The 9,089-nt window shown below is 37.6% G+C and overlaps 1 pseudogene; it reads left to right on the top strand.

Moving 5' to 3' along the window:
* Window positions 1-966: 966 nt before the first annotated feature.
* Window positions 967-4,886, top strand: LOC120114555 (annotated as a pseudogene).
* Window positions 4,887-9,089: the final 4,203 nt, after the last annotated feature.

Below are 9,089 nucleotides of genomic sequence, written 5' to 3' on the forward strand. Positions count from 1 at the left end.
ATCCAATCACTCCACAATGCCTAGATCTATCATGTGCTTTCCCTTAGTTTTTTAATGTCAATACATTATATCGTATAGGCTTTAATAGGGTCAATAATACATGAATCTAATATGGTTTTAATCCCTCTTATGTTTTGAAAATTTAGGATTTAATCCAACTACTTCAAATTGGTATAATTTTGTTAACCTAGTTTTATACTAATATTATTTGTATATCTCGTAAAGTGATGATGTGGGTTTTCTTGATGTTATTTATTCACGCAGTTAACACCGTACACAAATGAAATCAGTTATAGTTCATTCGTTAAGTAATCTTAGTGGTTCGAGAGAATGTTGTTATTCTTAGAGGACTCGAGTTCGTATAACTGAGTTTGCAGGATGTGTATACTTTGTCAATGACTAATAAAGAATCTAAACAGATAATACCTTGTAATTATTCCAAACTATTTAAGAAAATGAATTTACACATCCATCCAAGTTCTTAATTTTTTTGAACAAATTCATATCATCACTTTATTGATAGACATTATTAATTTGGACCTACTAATAACATAAAAAATAGAAAATATCAAATTATGGAAAAATAAAATAGAGAGATTGAATCTCAAATTTCAGCATAGTAAAGGGACTAAAACCACAATAAGACCTAATATTTTGATACATTCAAGGGGATGTGGTTACTATATATATATATATAAAGTATTTGTTTGATTAGGAGGCACCCACCTTTGCTTAACCTGTTGATAAGTCCATATTAATCAAGTTTTAATGTCATTTAAGTAACCTTAATTATAAGAAATCAATTCATCTGCTCCAATCGTTGACCAAGATTAGTTGGCATGTTCCCACTCCTCATCTTCATCTGATGATGACGTGGCAATAGCCCAGTGGTTACCGGCTCCACAATGGTCTGTTTTTAGCATTGGAGTTGGCCACCAAATCAAACACTTTCTTCCTGGTAACCCCAACACCAAAACTGCCAAACCTTTCATATAATAAGCCTTCACTGTGAAAAACAATAAAACAAATTATTTTCCATCCCAGAGAGAGAGAGAGAGATGAAGGAAAAAAGCTGTGGAGAATCTCAATGAAACTCAAAGGCTAAAACTTTTTGCGAAGTTCTCTTCTTTATGCACCTAATCACTTTCCCTGTGCTTGAAGAAGGAAAGAAAGGAGGTAAAAAAAACCCTTTTATTCAAATCTTTGTTCTTTCATTTTTGTTTGTTGATTATTGAGATAGATTAGGTATTTCTATGTGAATAGAAGATAGTGAACTTGTGTAAATATTTGAAGAAGAAGAAAGTGAAGGAAAACTACCGTATGGTATATTAGTGATTATACAAAAAATGCGTGGTCTTAAGGTTATAGAAAGGTTCAAAAGCACTCAAGTTCATGCCTTGAATCCACCAGATTCCACCGTTGTTAACACTAGTGCCTCTTCTTCCACATCCAATAAGCTTGGTAATCATAGGGTCAACTTTATAGGTACAAAACTCAAATCCAGTCAGGCCTGCTCTGTCTCAAGAGCTAAAACACTGCTTCCTTTCGGACTCCCTAGAACTGACCTTCTTGAACCACCCATAGAACCTCACTTGAAACCCATTCAGTTGATAGAAACGTTAGCCGACCTTTACCATCGGTTCAAGGCTTGTTCGGAATTGGGGAAATCTTTGATATGCATTGAGCAGTACTCGATTTTGAGTAGCCTTGGTGATCCCAAGTTATTGAGAAGATGCCTCCGCGCTGCGCGGCAACATGCCTTTGATGTGCACTCGAAGGTGGTTTTATCAGCTTGGTTAAGGTATGAGAGGAGAGAAGATGAGCTTGATGGTGTATCACCAATGGATTGTAGTAGGTTCATTCTAGAATGTCCTAAGGCTGCCCTGGTATCCGGATACGATCCAAATTCAGTTCATGACCATTGCAAGTGTTATGAAGAGTGTACTAAGTCCACCGATGAGCATGTTTCCGAGGGGAACAAGTTTTTGACATTGGAAGAAGATAGTGATATCTCTTTTTGTGTTGGCAATGAGGAAATTAATTGTGTTCGGTTCAAAATTGCTTCACTTTCAAGTCCATTTAAGGCAATGCTATATGGGAGTTTCATGGAGTCAAAAACTTATAAAATTGATTTCTCACAAAATGATATCTCTGTTGAGGGAATGAGAGCTGTGGATTTGTACAGTAGGACAAGGAGGGTGGACTCGTTTTCTCCTGAGATTGTTCTCGAACTCTTATCTTTTGCAAATAGGTTCTGCTGTGAGGAAATGAAGTCCGCTTGTGACAATCATTTGGCTTCTTTAGTCAGTTCCATGGAGGATGCTTTGGATCTTATCGATTACGGGTTAGAAGAAAGGGCAAATGTTCTAATAGCTTCATGTTTGCAAGTGTTGCTAAGAAAGCTCCCAAGTTCTCTTTACGACCCGAAAGTGATGAAAATATTTTGTAGCTTTGAAGCTAGGGAGAGATTGGCTTCAGCAGGGCATGCTTCTTTCCTATTGTATTATTTCCTAAGCCAGGTGGCTATGGAAGAGAACATGCTGTCGAATGCAACAGTGATGCTGTTAGAAAGGTTGAGAGAATGTGCCATGGAACAGTGGCAGAAGGCTCTAGCTTTGCATCAATTGGGTTGTGTGTTGCTAGAGAGGCAAGAATACGGAGGTGCTCAATGTTGTTTCGAAGAAGCTAGTGAGGCGGGTCATGTTTATTCGTTAGCTGGTATGGCAAGATGTAGGTACAAGCAAGGGAAACAATATTCATCCTACCGGTTGATGAGTTCACTTATCTCTGAGTATAAAGCTGTTGGGTGGATGTATCAAGAACGGTCTTTATATAACGTCGGGAAGGAAAAGATTGTCGATTTGGACACTGCAACTGAATTGGATCCCGCCCTTCCATTTCCATACAAATATAGAGCAGTCTCAAAGGTAGAGGAGGAGCAAACTAAGGCTGCTATTTCAGAGATTGACAGAATCATCAGATTCAAGCTTGCACCCGATTGCCTAGAATTGCGAGCTTGGTTCTTCATAGCAACTGAGGATTATGAAAGTGCTTTGAGAGATATTAGAGCACTGTTAACTTTGGAGCCAAATTACAAAATGTTCCATGGGCAAGTAAGAGGTGATATGTTGATCGAGCTCCTGAACCATAAGGTCCAGCAAAGAAGTCAGGCTGACTGCTGGATGCAACTTTATGATCGATGGTCTTCTGTAGATGATATTGGCTCTCTAGCTGTCATTCACCAGATGCTGGTTAATGACCCTGGAAAAAGTGTCCTTAGATTTCGGCAATCTCTTCTACTTTTGAGGTAAGCTTTTTGTTATCAAGTTTTTGTTTACTGAAGTTCTTATTGAATTGCAATGCTTGTCTTTATGTTGATTTTTTAGTAAGGTTTTTCATTTATAGAATCCTTCTGTCTTGTAATGGGAGCTTAGAGAATAGGGGTATGATTGCAGGCTAAACTGTCAGAAGGCTGCTATGCGGTGTTTGCGATTAGCTCGTAATATTTCTAGTTCTGAGAATGAAAAGCTAGTTTATGAAGGATGGATTTTATATGACACTGGCCATCGTGAAGAAGCTCTTGCGAGAGCTGAGAAGTCCATTTCGATTCAGAGGTCATTCGAAGCCTTTTTCCTGAAAGCATACACATTAGCAGACTCGAGTTTGGATCCCGAATCTTCTTATGTTATTCAGCTCTTGGAGGAAGCCCTTCAATGCCCTTCAGACGGCCTTCGGAAAGGACAAGTGAGTAAACCGTTGCTTGGACTCGGTTATTTGACAATCTTCTTCATACCAATTTCTGTTTTTTGGTGATATTTTACAGGCACTCAATAATTTGGGCACAATACTTGTGGATTGTGGTAAACTAGATCAAGCTGCAACCTGCTATATGAATGCCCTTGAAATCAAACACACAAGAGCTCATCAAGGCTTAGCACGTGTATATTTTTTAAGAAATCAGCGGAAAGCTGCCTATGACGAGATGTCCAAACTAATCGAGAAGGCAAATAATAATGCATCGGCTTATGAAAAACGATCCGAATATTCTGATCGCAAGATGGCAAAGAATGATCTCAACATGGCCACAGAACTAGATCCACTAAGAACTTACCCATACAGATACAGGGCAGCTGGTAATTTTCAATCTCTTTTTTTCCTCTGTTTCTTTCATTTGATTCAAAGAAAAACTATCATCATAAGAAAAGGCATGAAACTCATATTACTTTTTTGTTAACACAAACACACACACATATATATATGATCTGATAATTTTCAAAGTACTTACATGCTGCATTATATGATTACTTTGATAGTGTTAATGGATGACCAAAAAAGAAACTGAAGCAGTTGAGGAGCTTACAAAAGCCATAGCTTTCAAGCCTGACCTGCAAATGCTTCATCTTCGAGCGGCGTTTTACGAGTCAATGGGTGATATGAAGTCGGCTCTCTGTGACTGTGAAGCAGCACTCTGCTTGGAACCGAACCATATGGACACGCTTGATCTGTATAATAGAGCACGAGACCAAGCCATCGATCCACAAGAAATGTAAGAGGCATCATTGTTGTTACATTTCTGATAAACTTGTCTATTTAACCATTGGTTAAAAGGAAAAGAATCATGGACTCTTTCACACCTAGCTGCTGAATGACCTCACCATGAAAAGGAAAGAACCCAGTGGGAGCTGCTTGCAAGTTTTGATAAGCCTTATAGAACCAGGTCTACCTTGCCGTTCAAGAAACGATTAGACATGTAGGTTAAAAGGGCTTACACACTATCCATTGCTTGCAAAAAGAGATGGTATGAAGTTCATAAATATGTATGTATCTTATCATTGGAGAAGATCTTGTCATCTCTTTAGTTCATAATGTATATTTTTCATTCTCAATTTCTGTTTCATACAATGACAGTTCTTCTTCCATGTTTCCCTCCCTTCCACTCTTTTATTTCTGAGTAGCGAGTTTGTTGATCACGACTGTGCTTCTTAAGTGACAACGAACCCTGATAATGATGAATGCTAAGGGCAGTAAAATATGATTTTTTAGCTCAAAATTCAGTAATTTCACTGGAGAGTGAGAAGAAGCCATTTGGTGCAGCAGACTGTAGAGGGTAGTAGAATGTGCCACGAAATCGACAGGCCACCATGCACAAACCGACAACAATTTGTTATTGTATATTTGGATGGCAACGGGAATACTTTGAAACACACACACAAGAAAAAAAGAGTTGTGATATAGTGATATGGCTCTCTTATTCTAACTCAACACATGGAGGGGCTCAGTGGCCGGGCCACCACCATAACTGCTCGGAGGGGTGCAGAGGCCCTGTGACATGCTCTACTTTGTGGACCACACTTCCTTAAAACGTAAATGCTTCTACTTGTTGGTTTATGAGTAGAACTGGACTCGTTATAAAGAGACTAGACAGTCTCCCCTGGTGCAATAGGAAATGCCCCACCGTCTTTTTCAAGATGAGACATCTGTTCTGATAAGTGATGTCTCGAGTTATATATAACTATGCAAGACTTTGGACAAGTTTGTTGGTTTTGGGTTGGATCAATTTCGATCTAGTCAATTCAGGCTTCTAATGGATGATTTTAGAAGAAGTTTATTTTAGGTTGTAATCATTTCGAATTTGATTAACTTAAATGCTCAGATAATTTTTGAATTAGAATCGATTCAAGTTCTAATCACTTTAGATTTCAATTACAATCAAGTTCAAGACAATTCAAATTCCATTGTTCACTTCGATAACCAAATTCAATTCTTAAATTTATCAAATTGATATTCGAGTTCATATCAAAATTCGAGTCCTCCATTATTGGTAAGCTTTTGAGACATTGCTCTGCTTTCTTAACCATGCACGAAGGCATGGCCCTAACAAATGTCGAAAATCAGCGGTAACTTGTAACCCTACAATGGGCTTTCTTTTTTTTGGAAAAAAAAATTAAGAGCTCATAAGGGAAATAATCGTTCTTTGCCCTACGTACTTATAATCAATCATGCTCACTTTTTGTAACAGCATTACCTAAAATCAGTTGTTCAGAGAATTCCTTCAAAGGTTACATCTCAAGAGTTGAACCTCCATCATCCATGGTTTGTTGTGTTTCAAAATCTCAAGGATTTTGGCGTTCTGCAGTTTTCCAAGGCTACACTCGGAGTAGATTTGAAGTCTCTGTCTAGGTCTACAACTACTAGCATGGATCAGCATACTTCATTCCCTTTCTAGAATAGGGAGGGATTCGGCCGCCGACAGTCCTTCCATTTACATATGAACAAATGATCCTCCAGTTTCGTTAAGACCCACTCTCCCAAAAAAGATAAAAAAATAAACTACAATTAGTTAAAAAAGTTATGTTTACAAATATGACGGACGTAAAAATTTATATCATGAGCGTAAATGTAAGAAATTATAATAAAAAATTTAAAGACGTGAAATTATAAACTTTAAAAGGTACAAAATTAAATAATCAATCGAAGAAATCTAAAGTAATTTAAAATTATTATGGCGCCTTGTCCACCTCTATTTAAAAGGCTGCATAAGAACAAGAAAGGCACCCGATGAGGCCATTTTCGTTACAGTCCGTGCAAGTCTTAAACCCATTTTTTTCAGTGTACAATTTACGGCTACCGTTACATCCGTCGCACAATGCATGTGGATCTCTAGGGGACAATTGAACACTCATTATTTTAAGAAAATAATTAAATTTAGTTTAATTTATTAATATAAATAAGAAAAATAAGGAAATTTATATACTCAAAAAATTTTAAACAGAGTATCATAATTTTAGAACTTATTTTTTTAATTTTTAGATCCACTATTGTGCACAATAAAAACTTGTAACCGTCGCAAACGCCATAGTTACTGGGTTGGGCCGTTGACAATCTTTCCATTAACTTCTTAAGCCCAACTATTTGGTTTAGTTGTTTGATCTCCTCGACCCCTTCTACGCATCTCCCCCCAATGAAAACCCCGGCAAGGTCAACTTGTTTTTACCAAGGATCTCTTTCAACTCGTTCAAGAACCAAGAATCCCTGGGTAAATACCGCTCATCAATACAGTCTCGAAATCCTCGGAGGATCGACCGGATATTGTTGCAGTCCTCGAACGTCAAACGAAGCACACGTAGGCTGGTAAAGTAAACCACAATGCGATTATCAGAGTCCAAGATCGAAATGGATCGATCCGGGAATTTCCCATTGGGTTTGAGTTGGGCTGGGGCCAGGAGCGGAGGAGAGTTGGCAATTTGGACATGGTGGAAGGCATTGGCGTTTGTTTTTGTTACGGAGGAGAGGAAAGAATCGTTTGCGCATAGGTGTTGGATATCTTTGAAAGAAGAGCAGAGAAAGAAGACGAAGTGTTGAAAAATCGCATCGGAGTGTTTTTTGTTGCCCTACGGCCGCCACATTTGTTTGCAGTTGAAATGTAGGGGTAAAACAAATTGAATTAAAATTGAAAATAACATGTGTGATTTATTTTGACCAAAAAATTGAAATAAGCACTACATCAAAATTAATATGTAGCGGCGTTTGGAGAGAAAACGCCACAAAAGTTAAACATATAGCAGCGTTTACAATCGTAGCGCCATAAATTGATACTTTAGTGGTGTTTGTTGTAAAAACGCTGCAATAGAGTTGACATATAGCGGCGTTTTTACAACAAACGCCGCAATAGGGTGGTTTATTGCGGTGTTTTTTAACAAATGCCGCAATAGAGTGGTAAATTAGCGGCGTTTATACCACAAACGCCGTAATAGATTAACATATAGTGGCGTTTTAGCCAAAAAGCCGTAATAGATCAGTAAATTAGCGGCGTTTATACCACAAACGCCGTAATAGATTACACATATAGTGACATTTATTCTTAAAACGCCGCAATAGATTACACATATAGTGGCATTTTGAATGCAAACGCCGCTATAGACTCACCTTTTCTCATTCTCTTCCTCGATTTAATGGTCCTCTCGTGGCTCCAACTCTTCTTCCCGCTTCTCAATCTCTGATTTCATCTCAGGAAATGAGGCGGTGGTTGCAGCTAACGCCGGTGCTTGGATCAATAGACCACTGGTGGAGTAGTCTCAACAGTTTGTTTATATGTTCACTGAAATTTGGAATTTTGGAATTCTTATCAAATTTTAGTTTTTCGTCCTGTTTTAGAAAATCACGTCAGTGAGGTTTGGCATCCTTTGTTTAAGCAGTGAAAAAAGGACGATTTGTGTACCATTAACTGCAATTTTTTTAGCTGTTTGTGCATTGTGTTATCTATAAATAATTGTTGTGAATGAACTATTTTTGAATCAGAATCGTAATTCATCTTGTGGACAACATAAGGATGAGATATTTCATCAGCAACATGAACTGGCAAAGTCAGAACCCAATCTCAGCTTTGAAAAGGCTAATGTTGAAGCCATTATTGGATTCCAGTCACTGATACCTGATGCTAACAATTTTCAGCTAGGAGGTGTGCAAATAAGTTGCAGAAATGATGAAGATCCTATTCCATTTCCTGCCTTTGAGGTCTGTATTTTCTTTTCCTCTAGTGTTCACCGAGATATAGCACATTCTCAATATAGAGCAGCGTTCTTTTTATTATTTTAATTCAAGATCAACAGATGATTGTGCCACTGTTTTTTTTTTGGATTTGAGATACGAATCCGATAGCTATGGAAATAAAAAGTGCATACAACATACTAGCATCTGCAACACGTTTAAGTCTTATTTATTGGCCTTTGTTGCCATTTAGGAGGAATTTAAGTTGACAATTAGATCAGCAAAGAAGCAGATTTATTGTTCCTTTATTTTTATGCATGGTGAAACAAAATTGTTGTTGATCAAGTTAATGGATTTTGCTTTAAAAAATCTATTAGACATTGATGGTGGATTACAGGATTTAATCCTCACTGTCTCTCAACCAAACCATTGGTGTAGTGACAAAAGGACTTGCATTGTATTCAAGTCTCGATTGACACACTATCTGATAAAAAAAAATCTTCATTGGCATGTTCAAATATAAGTGCCTTCTTGATTAACTCGTATACTAAAAATAGAGTTGTGTCCTCTTTATACAGTCAAGTCCACTACAGTGCTTTAAA

Source organism: Hibiscus syriacus, unplaced genomic scaffold, assembly GCF_006381635.1.
Source record: "Hibiscus syriacus cultivar Baekdansim isolate YM2019G1 unplaced genomic scaffold, ASM638163v2 tig00110234_pilon, whole genome shotgun sequence".
NCBI classification, from domain to species: Eukaryota; Viridiplantae; Streptophyta; class Magnoliopsida; order Malvales; family Malvaceae; genus Hibiscus; species Hibiscus syriacus.